The 18,114-nt window shown below is 36.8% G+C and overlaps 1 pseudogene; it reads left to right on the top strand.

Annotated features, from left to right (window-relative positions):
- The first annotated feature begins 2,445 nt into the window (after positions 1 to 2,445).
- LOC117083651 lies at positions 2,446 to 3,457 on the top strand (annotated as a pseudogene).
- Positions 3,458 to 18,114: the final 14,657 nt, after the last annotated feature.

The following is an 18,114-nucleotide window of genomic DNA, read 5'->3' as shown; positions in this document are numbered from 1 at the left end:
GGGATTTGAACAATGAGAACACATGGACACAGGGAGGGGAACATCACATACTGGTGCCTGCCGGGGTATGGAGCTAAGGGAGAGACAGCATTAGAAGAAATACCTAATGCAGATGACAGGTTGATGGGTGCAGCAAACCACCATGGCCCATGTATACTTATGTAACAAACCTGCATGTTCTGCACATGTATACCAGAACATAAAGTATAATAAAAAGTATAGATAAAAAAAAATTTAAACTGACTCAAGGTGGAATTGAAAATTTGATTACATCTACAACAAGTAAAGAGATTGAATTTGTAATTAATATACTTCCCATAAAGAAAAGCAGAATCTCAAATAGCTTAACTGGTGATTTTTACCAAGCATTTAAGAATTAATACCATTGTGTACAAACTTCTCCATAACCTAAAAAAGTAACATATCCTAACTTATTCTATGAGGACAGTGTTCTGAATTAAAAAGACCTTATGTGCAAAACACACACATGCACACACACACACAAACCTACATACCAACATCTTTTATAAATATTGATACAAAAGTCCTCAACAAAATACTAGAAACATAGAACCCACAACATATGGCAACATATCATTACTGAGTTGGATTTATCACAAAAATGTAAGGTTAGTTTTACATTCAAAAATTCATTATTACAATACACCTTAATAATACAATAAAGGACAAAAGCCACAAAATCAACACCCATTAGTGAAAAACATTCAGAAAACTAGGAATAAAGCTGAACTTCCTCAATTTGATAAGAAAAAGGATCTATGAAAAGTTTATGGCTACCATCATACTTAATAGTGAAAACTTACATGATTTTTCCTAATATCAGGGGAAAAAAGAGATATTCTCCTTACCACATCTTTTCAGTGTCATACTAGAGGTGCTATCCAGGGCAATTAGACAAGAAAATGAAAAAACAAAAAGTAGGCAAACTGAAAAGAAAACGGTAAATCTGTAACTGCAGAGCTATATAATCTTATATAAATTTCTAGGATTCTACTTAAAATTTATTAAAATTATTGAAGAAGTTCAGCAAGGTTACAGGTTATACGATCAATCTAAAAAATTCAGCTGTATTTCTACACACTGGCAATAAATAATCCAAAAAAAAAGAAACAAAAAAAGAATTTCATTTCCAGTAGTATGAAAAATAATAAAATACTTGAAAATAAACTTAAAGAACTATAAAATTTATAGTCTGAAAACCACAAAATAGTGTTGAAAAAAATTAAAAATGACCTAAATAATTGGAAAGCCATTCCATGTTCAAGGATTGGAAGACAAAAATGGTTAAAATGACAATACTCTCTAAGTCAATCTAACTTATCACTATCCCTATCAAAACTCCTTTTGATAAAGAAATTTACAAGGTAATTCTAAAATTCGCTTGAAAATTTTACCATTTTCAGTCTCCAAATTCAAGAGATGGAGAATAGTAAAAACAATCTTGAAAAAGAAGAACAAATTTGGACAACTCACATTTTTGAATTTCAAAACTAATCACAAAGCTACAGTAATCAGGGAAGGGTACTACTGGCATAAGGATAAATACATAGCTCAACAGAATAATATTGAGGGTCCAACAGTAAACCCTTACATTTATGATCAGTGGATTTTCAACAGGTATAAAACAATTCAGAAAGAGAATCATCTTTTGAGCAAATAATGCTGAGAGAACTGAATATTCACATTAAAGCTGGATTTCTTCTTCACATTAGACACACAAACTAATCAAAATGGGTCAAATACATAAGTGTAAAAGCTAAAACTCTAAATCTCTTAGAAGAACATATAGGAATAAACTTTCTGACCATGGCTTAGGCAAAGCCTTGTTAGATATGACACAAAAGCACAACACCATAAAAACAGATAAATTGAACTTCATCAAATTTGAAAATTTCACAATACACTATCTAAGGAAGTTAAACGACAACCCGTGGAAAATGTGACCAGAACAAAAATAAGTAAGAAGATTTAATCAGTAATAGGAAGTCCACTATCAAAGAAAAGCCTCAGGCCTAATGGCTTCATTGGTGAATTCCACCACACATTTAAAGAATTAATAGTCCTTCTTAACTTCCAAAGAATTGATGGAGAGGGAATCCTTTGAAACTTTATTTATGAGGCCAACATTACCCTGTCTTACCAAAGCCAGACAAGGGTATCATAAAAAAGAAAATCACAGGCCAATATCTTTGATGAACATAGATGAAAAAATTCTCAACAAAATACTAGCAAAATACTAGGAAATGGAATTTGACAACACATTAAAAGGACCATTCACCATGATCAAGTGGAATTTATACCTAGGACACAAATATGGTTTAACACATTATGATTATCACATTAACAGAATGAAGGACAAAAACCATATGAGCATCTCATTAGGTGCAGAAAAATCACTTGTCGGCGACCCCAGTCCCTGCGAACATGGCGCTGCGAGTGGTGAGGAGCGTGCGGGACCTGCTCTGCACCCTGCGCGGTCCCGTCACCCGCCGTGCCCTGCCCGCTGAGGCCCTGGCAGTTGGGGGCGGGCGCCGTCCGGACACTGCGCACGCGACCCGCTCTGCTCTCGGTGCGTAAATTCACAGAGAAACATGAATGGGTAACAACAGAAAATGGTATTGGAACAGTGGGAATCAGCAATTTTGCACAGGAAGCATTGGGAGATGTTGTTTACTGTAGTCTACCTGAAGTTGGGACAAAATTGAACAAACAAGATGAGTTTGGTGCTTTGGAAAATGTGAAAGCTGCTAGTGAACTCTATTCTCCTTTATCAGGAAAAGTAACTGAAATTAACGAAGCTCTTGCAGAAAATCCAGGACTTGTAAACAAATCTTGTTATGAAGATGATTGGCTGATCAAGATGACACTGAGTAACCCTTCAGAACTAGATGAACTTATGAGTGAAGAAGCATATGAGAAATACATCAAATCTATTGAGGAGTGAAAATGGAACCGCTAAATAAACTAGTATGAAATACCGCAACCCAGCAGATTGTCTTAAATTAGTGGTGGATAGAAGACTTAGAATAGCAACTTTTAGCACTACCGATGGGGAAGAAAAAAACTACTGTTAACGCTGCTAATGAAGGAAAATGCCCTTTAACTTTCTAATGATTATAGATTTTAGACTAGGCTCTAGTGTTCAGAATTCATTAAATTATCCATGGTAAAAACTAGTTTTAAAAATTACATAATTCAAAGATAACGTTGTTATTCTTAAGCCTTATATAATATTGTAACTTGCATATATCCATACCTGGATTTGGGATGAAATACTTAATGATCTTTCCATTGGAAATAACCGGGAGTGAAGAAGTTTTTGTTGCTTTTCCAGTGTCAGATGACACACCACTATCTTGATTTTGCAATACACTGCATTTGCTGGTGCTATTTTTATATGGTGAAGCAACAGCTTTGCAGCAAAATAATAAAATACTTCTTCATTAAAAAAAATAAAAAGAAAAAGAAAAATCATTTGTCAAAATTCAACATCTTTTCATGATAAAAACTCTCAACAAATTAATTATAGAAGGAACGTACCTCAACACAACAAAAATCATATATGATAAAACTACAGGTTACATCACACTCAATGGGGAAAAGCTGTAATCCTTTCCTCTGAGACCTGAAACAAGCACAAGAAGACCCGTTTTTGCCACTTCTGTTCAACACAGCATTGAAAGTTCTTGCCAGAGCAATTAGGCAAGAGAAAGAAACAAGGCTTCTAAACAGAAAAAGAAGAAGTGGAATTTTCACTGTTTGCTGATTATATGATCTTAGTCAGCAAACATTGCATAATGATGGGAATATGTTCTAAGAAATGCATCCTTAGGCAATTTTGTCATTGTGTGAACACCATGGTGTGTACTTACACAAACCTATATGGTACAGTATACTAAACACCTAGGCTCTATGTTATAGCTTATTTCTCTTAAACTACAAACCTGTACAGAATGTTACTACACTAAATACTACTGGCAATGGTAACACAATGAGAAGCATTTGTGTGTCTATATACAGAAAAGGTATAATAAGAATACAGTATTACAATCTTGTGGAACCCCCATCATATATGTGATCCATTGTTGACCAAAATGTTCTCATGCACTGCATGACTGCATAGAAAACCCTAAAGATTTGACCAAAAAACTGTTAGAACTCTAATAAGGGAGTACAGTAAAGTTGCAGGATACTCAACTGACATACTCAAATCAGTAGTATTTCTATACACTAACAACATACTTTCCAAAAAAGAAATCAAGAAAACAATCCGATTTACAAAAGCTATATAAAATAAAATACTTAGAAATAAATTTAACCAAAAAGGTGAGAGACTTATGCACTGAAAACGATAAAATGTTAAGAGAACTTTCAGAAAACACAAATAAATGAAAAGATATCTCATGTTCATGAATTGGAAGAATTCGTATGGTGAAAATATGAATTGTGAAATGTCTATACTACTGAAAGCAATCCACAAATTCAATGCAATTCCTATCAAAATTCCAATGTCACTTTTCTTAGAAACAGAAAAAAATCTTAAAATGTGTAAGAACCACAAAAAAATCTGAATAGTAAAGACAACTATGAACCAAAAGAACAAAGCTGGAGGCATCACACTATCTAATTTCAAACTACACTACGAAAATATAGTAATTATAACAGCATGGTACTGGCATAAAAATGTACACATAGACCAGTGGAACAGAAGAATAAAGAACCCAGAAATGAACACGGTGATGTACCACCAATTGATTTTTGACAAGAGTGCCCAGAAAAAACAACGGGAAAATGACAGTCTCTTTAATAAATAGTGCTGGGAAAACTGATTATTTAAATGCGAAAGAATAAATCGGGTATTGTGTATCTTACACCCCACACAAAAATCAACTCAAAAGATATTAAAGACTTAAACATAAGACCTGAGACCATAAAACTACTAGAAGAAAACATAGCAGAAAAACTTCACACAACACTGGCCAGGACGGTGATTTTTTAGATTTGACCCCAAAAGCACAGGAAACAAAAGCAAAACATAGATAAAGGGATCACATCAAAATCAAAAGCTTCTGCATAACAAAGGAAACAACAGAATGAAGACACAACCTATAGATTGGGAGAAAATATTGGCAAAATACATCTGATAAGGGTCTAATACCTAAAATATATAAGCAACTCAAACAACTCTGTAGAAGAAAAATAAATAATCTGATTAAAAAGTGGACAAGGATCCTGAATAGACATTTCTCAAAAGCAGACATACAAATGGCCAATGTATGGGTAAAATTATGTTCAATATCACCAATCATTAGGGAAATGTTATTAAAATCACAATGAGATATCACCTCCCACCTATTCAGAATGGTAATTATCAAAAAGACTAAAGATAACAAGTGTTGGTAAGGATGTGAGGAAAAGGGAACCCTTATACACTGTTGGTGGGAATGTAAATTAGTACAGTCGTTAAGGAAAACGGTATGGAGATTCCCTTAAAAACTAAAAATAGAATTATTATATCATGCAGCATTCATATTTCTGGACATTTACCTGCAAGATTTGAAATCAGTATGTTGAAGATATATTTGTTCACTCATGTTTATTGTAGCACTATGCACAACAGCCAAGATATAGAATCAAGCTAAGTGTTTATCAGTAGAAAATGGGTAAAGAAAATGTGGTATATATACACAATGGAACATTATTTAGCCTTACAAAAGAAAGAAATTCTGTAATTTACAACAACATGGTTGGAATTAGAGAAGATTACACTAAATAAGATAAGGTAGACACAAAAGAACAAATACTACATGTTCTCACTTTTATGTGGACTCTAAAACTATTGAACTGATAGAAGTAGTGAGTATAATGGTGGTTACCAGAGGCTAAGGACCGGGGGTAATACAAAGCCTCAGTTAGACAGAAAAAATAAGTTTTGGGTTTTCTTTCTTTTCTTGTTTTTGTTTTTGAGTTCTAATGCACAGCATGGTGATAAGAGAACAAATTTCAAATGTTTTCACCACAAAAAACAATAAGTATTTAAAGTGTTGGATATGTTAATTAGCTTGATTTAATTATTCTACATTGTATTCATAAACATATCATCACCTCATACCCCATAAATATATACTACTATAATTTGAATTTTAAAAAATTTTAAAGACAACCCATAGAATTGGAGAAAAATGTCTGCAAATCATATATCAAATAAAGGACTTATATCTGGAATAGATTAAAAACTCTTACTATTAAATAATACAACTAAAAATAGACAAAATATTTGAATAGCTATTTCTCAAAAGCTATACAAATGGCCAATAAGCACATGAAAATACGCTCAGCATCATTACTCATTAGGGAGATACAAATCAAAACACCAGTGAGGTACCATGTTCACCCAGTAGGAAATCTATAATTAAAAAGACACATTTGACAAGGATATGGAGAAATTGAAACCCTCACATTGAATGTTAAATGGTACAGATGCTTTGGAAAACAATCTGGCAGTCCTTGAACAGGTTAAATATAGAGTTACCATATGATCACCAATTCTACTCCTAAGGATAGAGATAAATTCAATACAAATATATGACTATGCAAAAACTTGTGCACAAGTGTGCATGACATCATTATTCATAACAGTCAAAACTGGAAATAACTCAAATGCCCTCCATCTAATGAGGGGATAAATAAAAATATATGTCATTCCTACAAAAATATGGGATATCCATGCAGTTCTACAATAAAACTGAACAAAGTTCTGACACATGCTACAACATAGATGAACCTTGAAAAATATGCTAAGTGAAAGTAGGTTTCAAAAGACTATAAATTATATGGTTCCAATTATATAAAATGTCCAAAATAGGCAAGTCTATAGAGATAGGAGGTAGATTAGGGGTTGCCTAGGACAAGGGGACAGACCGTGGAGAGTGACTGCTAATGGGTATGGAGTTTCTTGTTGGGATGACAAATATTACCTAAGATTTATTGTGATGTTGGCTGTACAATTCTGAACATATTAAAAGGCACTGAATTGCAGACTTTAAGTGGGTGTATTTTATAATATATAAATTACAGTTCAGTAAAGCTGTTATACAAAAAAGGCTGTACCTGGGCTATGGGCTTCTACTAGTGAAACAGTAAAGAAGCAGAGAATGGGCAGAAGAAACAGAACAGGCCTGGGGACAAAGCTGAGCACCAAAGTAAGGGGCTGGAATTTGAGCTGGTAGAATTGTGCTAGAGATTCTATAAAAACAGCAACTCAAACTTTAAAATATTCATTGTCCACATAACTACTCTTAGCAGCATTGTTGACTTTAACATAACATAATTATGCATACTTGTTTTTTATTAATGGTATTTTAAGGGAAAAGTATACTTTGAAATCAGCCATAAGATGGTTTCAACCCAATATATCCCACTTACTAGCTGGTTGACCCTAGGAGAGACCATTTGTAGTGTGTGAAATGGGGACACTAATACTTCTCTCTTTCACAATACATATGAGGTTCCTGTATCTGGCATGGTATTGGACTCAAGTAGTGACTGTTACTAGAAGTAGTAGTAATAATCATTATCATGCAAAGTGGTAATTACTGCCAGCTTGCCATATTCCAGTGAAGCTCTGCCAATAGGATAATTCAAACTGCATTATTTAATAGGATAGTTTCTAGCCCCCACCCGAGGATGTAGCTAAAAAAGCTTTTCCTTTCTATTTCATATCAAACAGTTATGAAACGGCAAATATTGTTTACTTTATACACAATATAGGAGCAAGTAAACATAAATAACTGAATTCAAGCCAATGGTAAATCATTACACGGTAACATAATTCTCTCACGGTTCTGTCACCATTTAGAAAAGAAAATAAAGCTTGATGTGTAGAAAACAGGAGACTAATAGAAATTGAAGTTTCAAAAAGGAGAGGAAGAGCAAGAAAAAACACGCAACTGAAAGCAAATAATCATTACTCTGTCAATATTTTAAATGGAGATTTATAGTTACGGCAATAACATAGGAAAAACACATATAAACTATACATGTTGTAATACCATTCTGTGACAGAGCATAGTGTACAATATTTCATAATACTTAGGACCAAATATTTGCCTATCTATTCTACAGAGAGTTTCTCCTTTAACTTTGAAAGGTTAATTAAGCATCATGTTTTTGTGCATTCATCCATAACACCCCTGCTAAAATGGTAGTAAAGAAAGGAAATGACATTAAGCCACAGGAATGAAATAACATGAAAACAGAAAAGACAGTTCTGTATTTTCTAGGAGATAGAAAAATTTATAGATAATGAAAGAGAGCAGATAAATGAGTGGTGGTGCACCGTTGAGTACTCATGAAAGGCTTGGCACTAAAAAAACACATGACATCTGAAAAGGTGAGGTGTAGCACAGAGCTGAAAACAGGTTATAAGTCTTTTATGCTATGGAAAACCATGGCTGGGTCCCAAGACCATGCTTTGTAGCTAGGCAGTATTTTCTCTACTCTCATTCCAGGAGAGAAATTGGAGATTGACTAGGTACAAGGCACAGCACGGGTGGATTAAATACAGATCTACGTAGTAATAAAGAGTGGAATCTCTAGTTCCATTACCCCTTACTATTCCCAGAATATCTCCAAGTAAAAAATAAAATAAAATAAAATAAAAAACTAGAAAACTAGAAGATTCTTAACTATAGTAATTGAACAGCCCAGAGAATAGCTTCTCTTTTGCTCATGGAATAACCAGCTCACTAACCAATAAAATTTAATGAAGCCCTGTCTTAAGAAGATACACCTTGGCACACAGAGCTTCTGTGTCTACCATTGAATATTAATGGACATCCAAAGAACACCAGACATTTGAAGATACTTCCAACATATAAAGCAGAGAGTGGATAGTTGGGTAGGAGGAGAGGGCTATCTTATGTAACATCATTGGGTGATATTGGAAAAGACTCTTGATAACTCGTACCATTTGTTAAATACTAATTTTTTGGAAAATAGCAGCTGATATGTCTCACTTGATGTAAAGGTTAAAGATATGTACCTGATACCTTCATTTACCCATGCATTTCAAATATTACTGAGTGCCTCTCCTTCCTAGGTACTAGGCAAATTACTAAGTGTAAACAAAGATGAAAAAAACAGTTTTTCCTTAGTGCAGCTAAAACTCTGGAGGAAGAGACATGCACAAACATACACATAGAGATAAAATATAATAAAGTATGACAAATGATAAAATAAGATAGGCATAGTGTGAGGCATCATATGGAAAAAATAATTAAATGTTTGGGAGAGTCTTCTTCCCAAAGAAGGACTAAGACATACTTTAAAACAAACTAACTAATGCAATTACACATATAAATATGCACTTTTCAAGATCATATAAGAAAAATTTTATAATTTAAAAATATTGAAAAACTTTTCTCCCTTTGAAAACTAAAAGACTTACATGTCAACTCTATTTCAAAGAAAGTTTCTACTTCATCAGATGATCTTAGTAGGACTACAATTGTAATAGTAGAGCATATTCATGTTAATCTACAGCTGGATTGGGCTGTTTCCAACTTTGTGCTATTATGATAAAGGAATTTTAAATGGTTAAAGAATTGGCAATGAGCTTTGAACAAATTGTATTAAAACCCTTCAAGTATTGCATTTAATTAAGCAATAATAATACATCAACAGCTTTAGCCTTTAGCAAGCTGTTAGTTAATTTGTCTCATTTCACATTCACCAGAAGAATACATATAAAGATGTAACAAATAGTATTTTCTAAATAATCGTAATTTTTTTCTCCATCAAGCACACATATTAAACAATCTCCTAATTGCTAATGTTTTGGGATAATTGGGTTCCATGTCAAGCACTCAGGGTCTATTCTTTTGTTCTAGTAAAACTCCAGGAGTAGGCATTAATTACACTATTTTACACATACTATGAAGAACTGGCAATTATCCAGTATGGGTTTTATCCTGATTTTTCAAAACCATCTTTATTTTGTTTTGGTATTTTCTATATAACTACATAAAAATGACCAGTAGCAATTGTGAAGAGAAGAGGGAAAAACCTGTTTACCTTATATATATATACAACTTTTCTGAATGTTATCATAGGGTACTACAATTGGCGGAGTAGCCACTGGTAGAAATGCATACAAGTCACCCTATCTGGTTGTCCTGAAGCTTTAGAGTAGCAATTTACATTTCTATGAAATATTTTCCCTTTAAAATTTGCTTTGTGTTGACAGGACAAAATTTTAACCCAAAGATTAGCAGATTCTAAGATACTCCATCAGGTGTTTTTATTGATACCCCAACAAAAGCCAGATGGTTTTGTTTTGATTTTATTGCTAGATTCATCACATAGATTTGGTCTTATATTGTGGAATACATTACCCTTTTTACGAAAGTCCATATACTACACTCTGGGATACTCAAGGTAACTTCTGGAGACAGATAGAATTGCCCTATTCTCATATTAAATTTTAGGAAGTTGAAATTGAAAGATATTGAATTGAATTGAAATTAAATATCTTTTTAAGTCATCAAGCAGGTTAATGGTTAGATGAAATTAACAGCCAATTTAATTCAAGTCTACTGCAAGGGTCCTTTGTGACATTTATGACCAGCTTTATCATGAATGCAGAGATATAACTAAAATTTTCTTATTGCCTTACCACATACAGGATAAGTGAGAGATTATGAAATGGTATTGAAAGTATTAAGACTAATACAAACAATGACTCTAGGTAAAATACAACTATGATATAACTGAGAATAACATTAAAATTTTCAAGAGGCATGGATATACTGACATTGACTATGTCTTGAGATAATGAGTTTTTAGCTGGAGAGTTTGATTATATAGCAGTTTAGTATCTTTAGTATCTATTTAAAGTAAATTTGATCAACTGTTACTTTTCATCACAGTAGATGCAAATCACATAGTGTTTAACATTTTTGCCCAGTCATATCACTCATTGTCATGTGCAAAACATTGTGCTACAATTCTTTCAGTTCTGGAGCCAAGGAACACTGTGGCAACAGATAAGAGATCATTTTGATGCTTGTGTTCTTTTGTTCACTACGGACCCACCCAATATTAGAGATGAGCTAACTACAGCCTAAGACGAGATTGTTGCATAATGACCAACCTGGGACCTTCTCATTCAGTCATCTCCTTCACTATCTGTCACATTCCAGACATATTGCATATGTCTGGAAAATAACTCATAAATTTATCTAACTAGAATGGGAATGTCTACGATTTTTAATATCACTGGTCATCAGGGAAATGCAAATCAAAACCACAATGAAATATCATCTCACACCAATCAGATATGGCAATTATTAAAAAGTCAAGGAATAACAGATGCTGGCGAGGTTGTAAAGAAAAATGAATGTGTTTACATTGTTGGTGAGAGTGTAAATTAATTCAACCATTGTGGAAGACCATGGTGATTCTTCAAAGACCTAGAAGCAGTAATACCATTTGACCTAGCAATCAATTTATTACGTAGATACATGCACACACATGTTCATTGAAGCCCTGTTCACAACAACAAAGACATGAAATCAACCCAAATGCCTAGCAATTACAGACTGGATAAAGAAAATGTGGTACATATATATCATGGAATACTATGCAACCATAAAAAGAAACAAGATTATGTCCTTTGCAGGGACATGAATGGAGCTGGAAGCTGTTATCCTGAGCAAACTAACTCAGGAACAGAAAACCAAATACTGAATGTTCCCATTTATAAGTGGGAGCTGAATGACAAGAGCACATGGACACATGTGGGAGAACAACGCACACTGGGGCCTGTCATTTTTAGGGGGTATGCAGGGGGAGGAAGAGCATTAGGAAGAATAGCTAATAGATGCTGGCCTTAATGTCTAGGCAATGGGTTGATCTGTGCAGCAAACCACCATGGTACATGTTTACCTGTGTAACAAACCCGCACATCCTACATATGTACCCCAGAACTTAAAATAAGACTTGAAGAAAAAATATAAAATTAAAAATTTTAAAATTTAAAAAACATTTCTATAAAAAATGAATTTAAACTATAAACCCAATTTTTGGTCAGTGCTTTAGATACGATAATATTTTCTAGAGAATAGCCTAGGGATATTTTCTACTTACAAGCAAATAAAGATTATTTTGCAATGGATTATTTCCAATCCAGTCTTAACCTACATATTATGGAATTATTATATTATAATTATATTTATTTAACATTCTCATATCCTTCTATTTGACTTCCTTCCAAAAGGAGAAGTAAGCAATTACCTGAATTTAATGATTGCACACAGTCATCTGACTAATTATAAAAAAACTAAAATGTTTTTCCCATAAGCCAGGAAGCAGTTGCTTATTTGATTGCTTTATTTGCATTGCGAATTTTTATTTTACTCTGCAGTGTTTTTTTTCAAAATACAGTTAAAAGGTACTTAAAATAATGCACCTAAAAACTGACCTTTTGATGTCATGGGATGAGTCAGTATATCTTATGAGATATCTGAAATGAGGTTAGTCTTCCTCAGTTAACCAAGTAACTCAAGAAAAACATAAACTATTAAGGGTTGTGCTATTTAGGCCTGCACTATTTGTACTAGTTTTGTCTACACTACTTACATCCTTTTACAACTTCTTGGATTTTTTTTCCTTAATTTTACACTTTGTGACTGTTTTTTACAGTTCACAGTCAGCTTAATTGAAAAGAACAAGAGAGATTCAACTTTGTCTTAAACTGAGATCCATATCACCAAATTAGTGCAATTTGTCCTTAATAAAATATCCTTTCTGCCAAAAGCTCAAAGAACAGACAATAAGTGTGTTGCCTATTAAGACATGTCCCTCATTCTGTGTATCTAAAATTAGAAATAAACAAGATCTTAAAAGCACCAATGTTTTCTGGATCTTTCTCCTAAGCATTCAGAAAGAACTTGTCTGAACTTTAATTCACTTTAAACAACTTAAAAGCAGTGAACTTAAAAGTTAACTGAGATTCTGGCCTCTTTCTCACTGAGAGCGAGGCCTCTAAAATGTAGTCTATCTAAAGAAGCAGCCTACAGTGTTAATTCTATGGCATCCGCTCCTCAGAGAATCCCTTGCTGAGTGCTGTGACTGTGTCCTGCCTGCCAGGTTAAGTATCTGTGCACTGAATAGCAAATGGAATACCTCTAGGGCACAATGTCCTGGTGCAGCACGCAAGGTGCATTTTCATCACCGATACCTAACCAATTTGTTTGCTACAGTAGCAACAGCAGAAGCATCTGAAACTGTATATTCCTTTTGCATCATAGATGGGGTATTTTCTGCACCTTCACTGAACATAACTACTCCCAAGATACATCATTAAATTGTAAACTCCAACTGTGGAAGTTCAAATATGTCATCTGGAAACACCTTAAAGTTGAGGTCTTCGATTCTCCAGATTGCAGGTTGGTTCCTATTGGATAACCTGCTGTTTGCACTATAATTGCAGAAACTCTGTATATAAAGTGGAGATATTCTTAATCTGCTTGTTGAGGAAATATAACTTTGGACTTTATCCATGGCTGTCATCTACAAGATTTGTTACAAGTTACTTTCAGTTACAAGTGTAAAATCAAGGCAGTCAATATCATATCTTCCAGAGAAATTACTGTGTCCTATTATGAAAGTTATAAATCAGGACTTCCTCTGAAATTATATTCACTGTCCTCTGCTAAGAGTAGCCATAAACACACTGTCATATATTTATAAGGGACAAACACAAGAACTGTGCAAGTCACGGGATAGGAAATTGAGGCTAAAGAATTATGTGAGAGAATTAAAACATAAAATAAATGCTAATGATAATCTGACATCATTATCCATACTTCTGCTAATATTTCTGAGTACTAAGTGCCAAGCATCATGTTTAGTGTTTGATATATGCTAGCTCATTTAAATATATGACACCAGAAGAATATCATGGATGACTTCACCAATGGATGGAAGGTGGGCTGGAAAGCACAGGCTTGGTCTATAAGAAAGACTCATCTAGCTAAGATCAACTTAGAGTTGGGAAATGGGAGAACAGAAAAGCTCTCTCATTAATAGTAGCTCTTTTCTGGGAATATGAATCTAAGACAATCAGTCTCAGAGTAAAACTCAGTCTTGGGAAGGTGCATCTGTGGACTACATAGGCGGTGCTCTGTGTAAAAAAAAAAAAAAAATCTGTCCCACCTTTCTCAGCATTGGAGACCTGTTCCAGTGGTGAAAAATTGCCACTTTCCAAGAAGCATTCAAGTTTCTAAGGTCTTTTAAAGCAGGTTTGGGGAATTCCTAGCAGGCTAACTGAAATCTTTTCAGGCTACCAAACATTAGTCGAAAAAGATTTAAGGCCAGAAACTGAAAAGTTCACGTATTCTCTCCAGGTCAAAGCACTACAAGCATATGCTAAGGCATCTCCTGGATAAACCACCAGAGATGCCTGAGAATAAAATTGTGAATAAATCCTGACCCTATTATCTTGCCTATCTTCCTTCTCATGCTCCAACACCACTTCTTTTTCAGAAAATGCCTTCTTTATGAAATTGTGGGTAAATTAATTCCTGGGCCCACCTAAGGGCTGTTCACGATCCCACTTCCGAAGTCCGCTACCTATAATTCCCGTTTTGCTTTCTTTATCTGACCTCTCTCATTGTTAGCCACCCAGCTGGATAAAAAGAGTCACTGGGAAGAAGACGCAAAGATGAAAAAATATGAGGCAAAAATCATTTTATTTTAAATGTTTTCGGAAAAGTGATTCACGTCCTTTTCAGATTCCATGAACAGATAATCTCCAAGGTATCACTCAAGTTAAAGAGACGGGACTCTTTCTCCCCCGCCCTTTTCCACGCATCAGTGAAAGGGGAGGGAGAAGACGGAGGAGAGAACAGGCAGGGAGACGAAAAAGTGACAGAAGCAAGAGAGAAAGGGAGAGAGGGGTGTTGAAGGAAGGAAGCGAGGAAGGCAAGAAGAGAGGGGTGCTAGGCGTGCTGGAGAGCCTCGGACCTCCGCTTGCCCGCAGGCGCCTGGGACCCGCAAGGGCGGCGCAAGACTTCCCCAGCGCGCAGTCACCGCCGTGGCCCCGAAAGCTGGCGACAGGCGCCACTGTCCTCCCGCCCCGTGGGGTCGCCCCTGCCCTCCAGCGCCCCGGGGCTGGGGGCGCCACCTTGCCAGCTCCGACTGCTGCAGGGAGCGCCGGGGGGTGAGTGTGCGGAACAGCGCTGAGCCCGGGAGTGCGCGTCACGCCCGCAGCTGGCGCGCAGGTGGGGAAGGGGCGTGGGGACATGGGGAGTGGGAGGCTGGACAGCGCCCGCTCTCCGCGGAAACGCTGGGAAGCCGGCGTCAAGTCCTTTCCCACACTACTTTGATCCAACAGCGCAGGAATTCAAGAACTGCCTTTTCCTCTTTCTGCCCACAACCCCTGCTCCCTGGGGGCGAAGTTTCGTGGTGCTAGGCGGAGACAGTGGTCAAGGCTGGGAGGGAGGGAGGGGTCTGACCCGGGCCCAAGGGCGAGGAGTGGCAGTCCAAGCCTGCGAGATCCCACTTAGGGCGCAGGCTCCCGGCGCTCCTACCTCGGGGAGCCGCTGGGGTGGAGCGAGACCCGGCACGGGCCAGAATCCAGCAGTGGAAAGAGGGGAGAGTCTTCGAATCCATCTCTCGGTGGGATCTTGGGAGGATTCACGTGGGGGACGGTAAGATAAATGTGAGGAGCTGGAAGGAGCCTTAGATCGGAAATCGCTTGCAGTTTTCCAACTTAATTTCCCGCGGGTACGAACCATTGAGGTAAAAGGGTCAGAGAGAGCTTCCACCTCGCAGCTGCAGCTTGCCAGGCTGCCGCAGGTCTGACTCAAAGTAGGGTTGTTGGCGCCTTCCTGTTTGGAGGGGCGATCAAGCAACAGAGAAAGAGGAATTCGAGAGGCCGGCAGAATGAGGGTTCATCCTCAGGGTTCCTGCCCCTAAAGGGGCTGGGAGACCTCAGGGATGAGGAGAAAAAAACGCAAACGGAGATGGGCATTTGGGGAGATTCCAATGCTGGATTTGATGCTGAGGTTATTTCAGTTTGCATGAAAGAGGTGGCCACTGATGGGGCCCTGGATAAGGGAGCCTTTCCTAAGGACAGGCACTTTGGAAGAAGCCCTACGGAGTAGATTTTGTTTTTCCTGCATGTTAATTACTTCCCAGGCACCTTGACGATGGTAATGTAGTTAAGATGATTTGTTAGGTGAATATTTAAGATGACATAAGCAGGTGGCATTAACCTCTCCCCCATCTTCTGGAACAGATATATAATTATTGCAATTTGATTAAATTTTAGTAGATGTGCTCTGCCAAAAAAAAAAAAAAAGAGAGAGAGAGAGAGAGCAAACAGGAAAGCAGTACAAATTTTAAAATGGGTTTCGCTCTAGTTCCGTTTACATACAAGTCTTTGAAATTTGATTTGATGATCAACAGTCTAATGATGCTTACGTTTGGTGTGCCCCATTTGTCTGTGTGTTTCTTGTGAGAGGTGGAATGGACTCTGGGCTACTTTCCGCTGATAAAGTGAGGGTATCTACAGCAGAAGCAAACCCGAGGAAGACTCTGCCATCGCCTCTGGGCTTACAGTCTCTTCCTCTTCCTCCTCTCCATTTTCCCCTCCCAAAACTCATAAACGGGTCCAAGCATCACCACTTCGTGCCTTCCCTAAGGAAAGAGTCGTTCTTGCTTCCCCCCCCAACCCCGTTCTAATCTTTGTTTCAAAGTCAGTCTTGAGAATGAAAGTATTTATTCACTGTTTGCCATCAAAAGGGGTTTACTAAGCTTTGGGAGAGGTGGTTCAATGAAGGAACAAACTCAGATGTTTCTAGAATAAATTTTACACTTGCCTGATGTTAACTTAGGAGTTCCTGTGAAAATAACTTATTTTACTAATTTTTAATCCAAGGAAGTTCAGCATATTTTTCCACACATTTTTCAGTTAGTATGAATCATTTATTCACGCTTCATCCACGTGGGCTTATTACAGAGCTAATGAGCTTAAGTTATATTAAAGGGTTATTCCCTTTCAACAACATACAAATAACTTATTTGTTGGAATGAGGACTTCAAAGAAGAATGCACTTTCTGCCATTTTTGCCTCATTAGCCAAATTTTATTATATAAATGGGTGGGATTGAGCAACAGCACATTTGTAAAGTCAACTTGTTCACTTTTTAAAAATGAATGTTTTACTTAACTAGTTATATTGTTTTTATTGTTCTTATAAAGACTACTATAAAGCTGTTAATTAAAATTATACACATACTTTTCTTAGAAAATATTTTGTTTTTATTTAAAGTTGGGTGCATATTTTTCCAAAGACTTTCTTCTTTTTTTTTTTTTTTTGAGACGGAGTCTCGCTCTGCCGCCCAGGCTGGAGTGCTGTGGCCGGATCTCAGCTCACTGCAAGCTCCGCCTCCCAGGTTCACGCCATTCTCCTGCCTCAGCCTCCCGAGTAGCTGGGACTACAGGCGACCGCCACCTCGCCCGGCTAATTTTTTGTATTTTTTAGTAGAGACGAGGTTTCACCGTGTTAGCCAGGATGGTCTCGATCTCCTGACCTCGTGATCCGCCCGTCTCGGCCTCCCAAAGTGCTGGGATTACAGGCTTGAGCCACCGCGCCCGGCCAAGACTTTCAAAATTATGACTGATTCTTTTTTTTGAGAGGGAGTCTCTCTCTATCACCAGTCTGGAGTGCAGTTGCGTAGTCTCGGCTCATTGCAACCTCTGACTCCCTGGTTCAAGTGATTCTCCTGCCTCGGCCTCCTGAGTAGCTGGGATTAGAAGCATGTGCCACCACGCCCAGCTGATTTGTATTTTTAGTAGAGACGGGGTTTCACCATGTTGGCCAGGATGGTCTCGATCTCCTGACCTTGTCATCTGCCCACCTTGGCCTCCCAAAGTGTTGGAATTACAGGCGTGAGCCACAGCGCCTGGCCAACTTACTTCTTAATCCGAAATAAAAGGAGTGATAGTTTAAATTTTCTTATCTAGCAAATGTGGTCTCTTTTTAATTTGATTAACTTTTACTGGAATCATTTTAAGGATGTTTGA

This window comes from Trachypithecus francoisi, unplaced genomic scaffold (assembly GCF_009764315.1).
Source record: "Trachypithecus francoisi isolate TF-2019V2 unplaced genomic scaffold, Tfra_2.0 Lachesis_group0, whole genome shotgun sequence".
Lineage (NCBI taxonomy): Eukaryota > Metazoa > Chordata > Mammalia > Primates > Cercopithecidae > Trachypithecus > Trachypithecus francoisi.
This window is presented reverse-complemented; position numbering and strand designations above follow the sequence as displayed.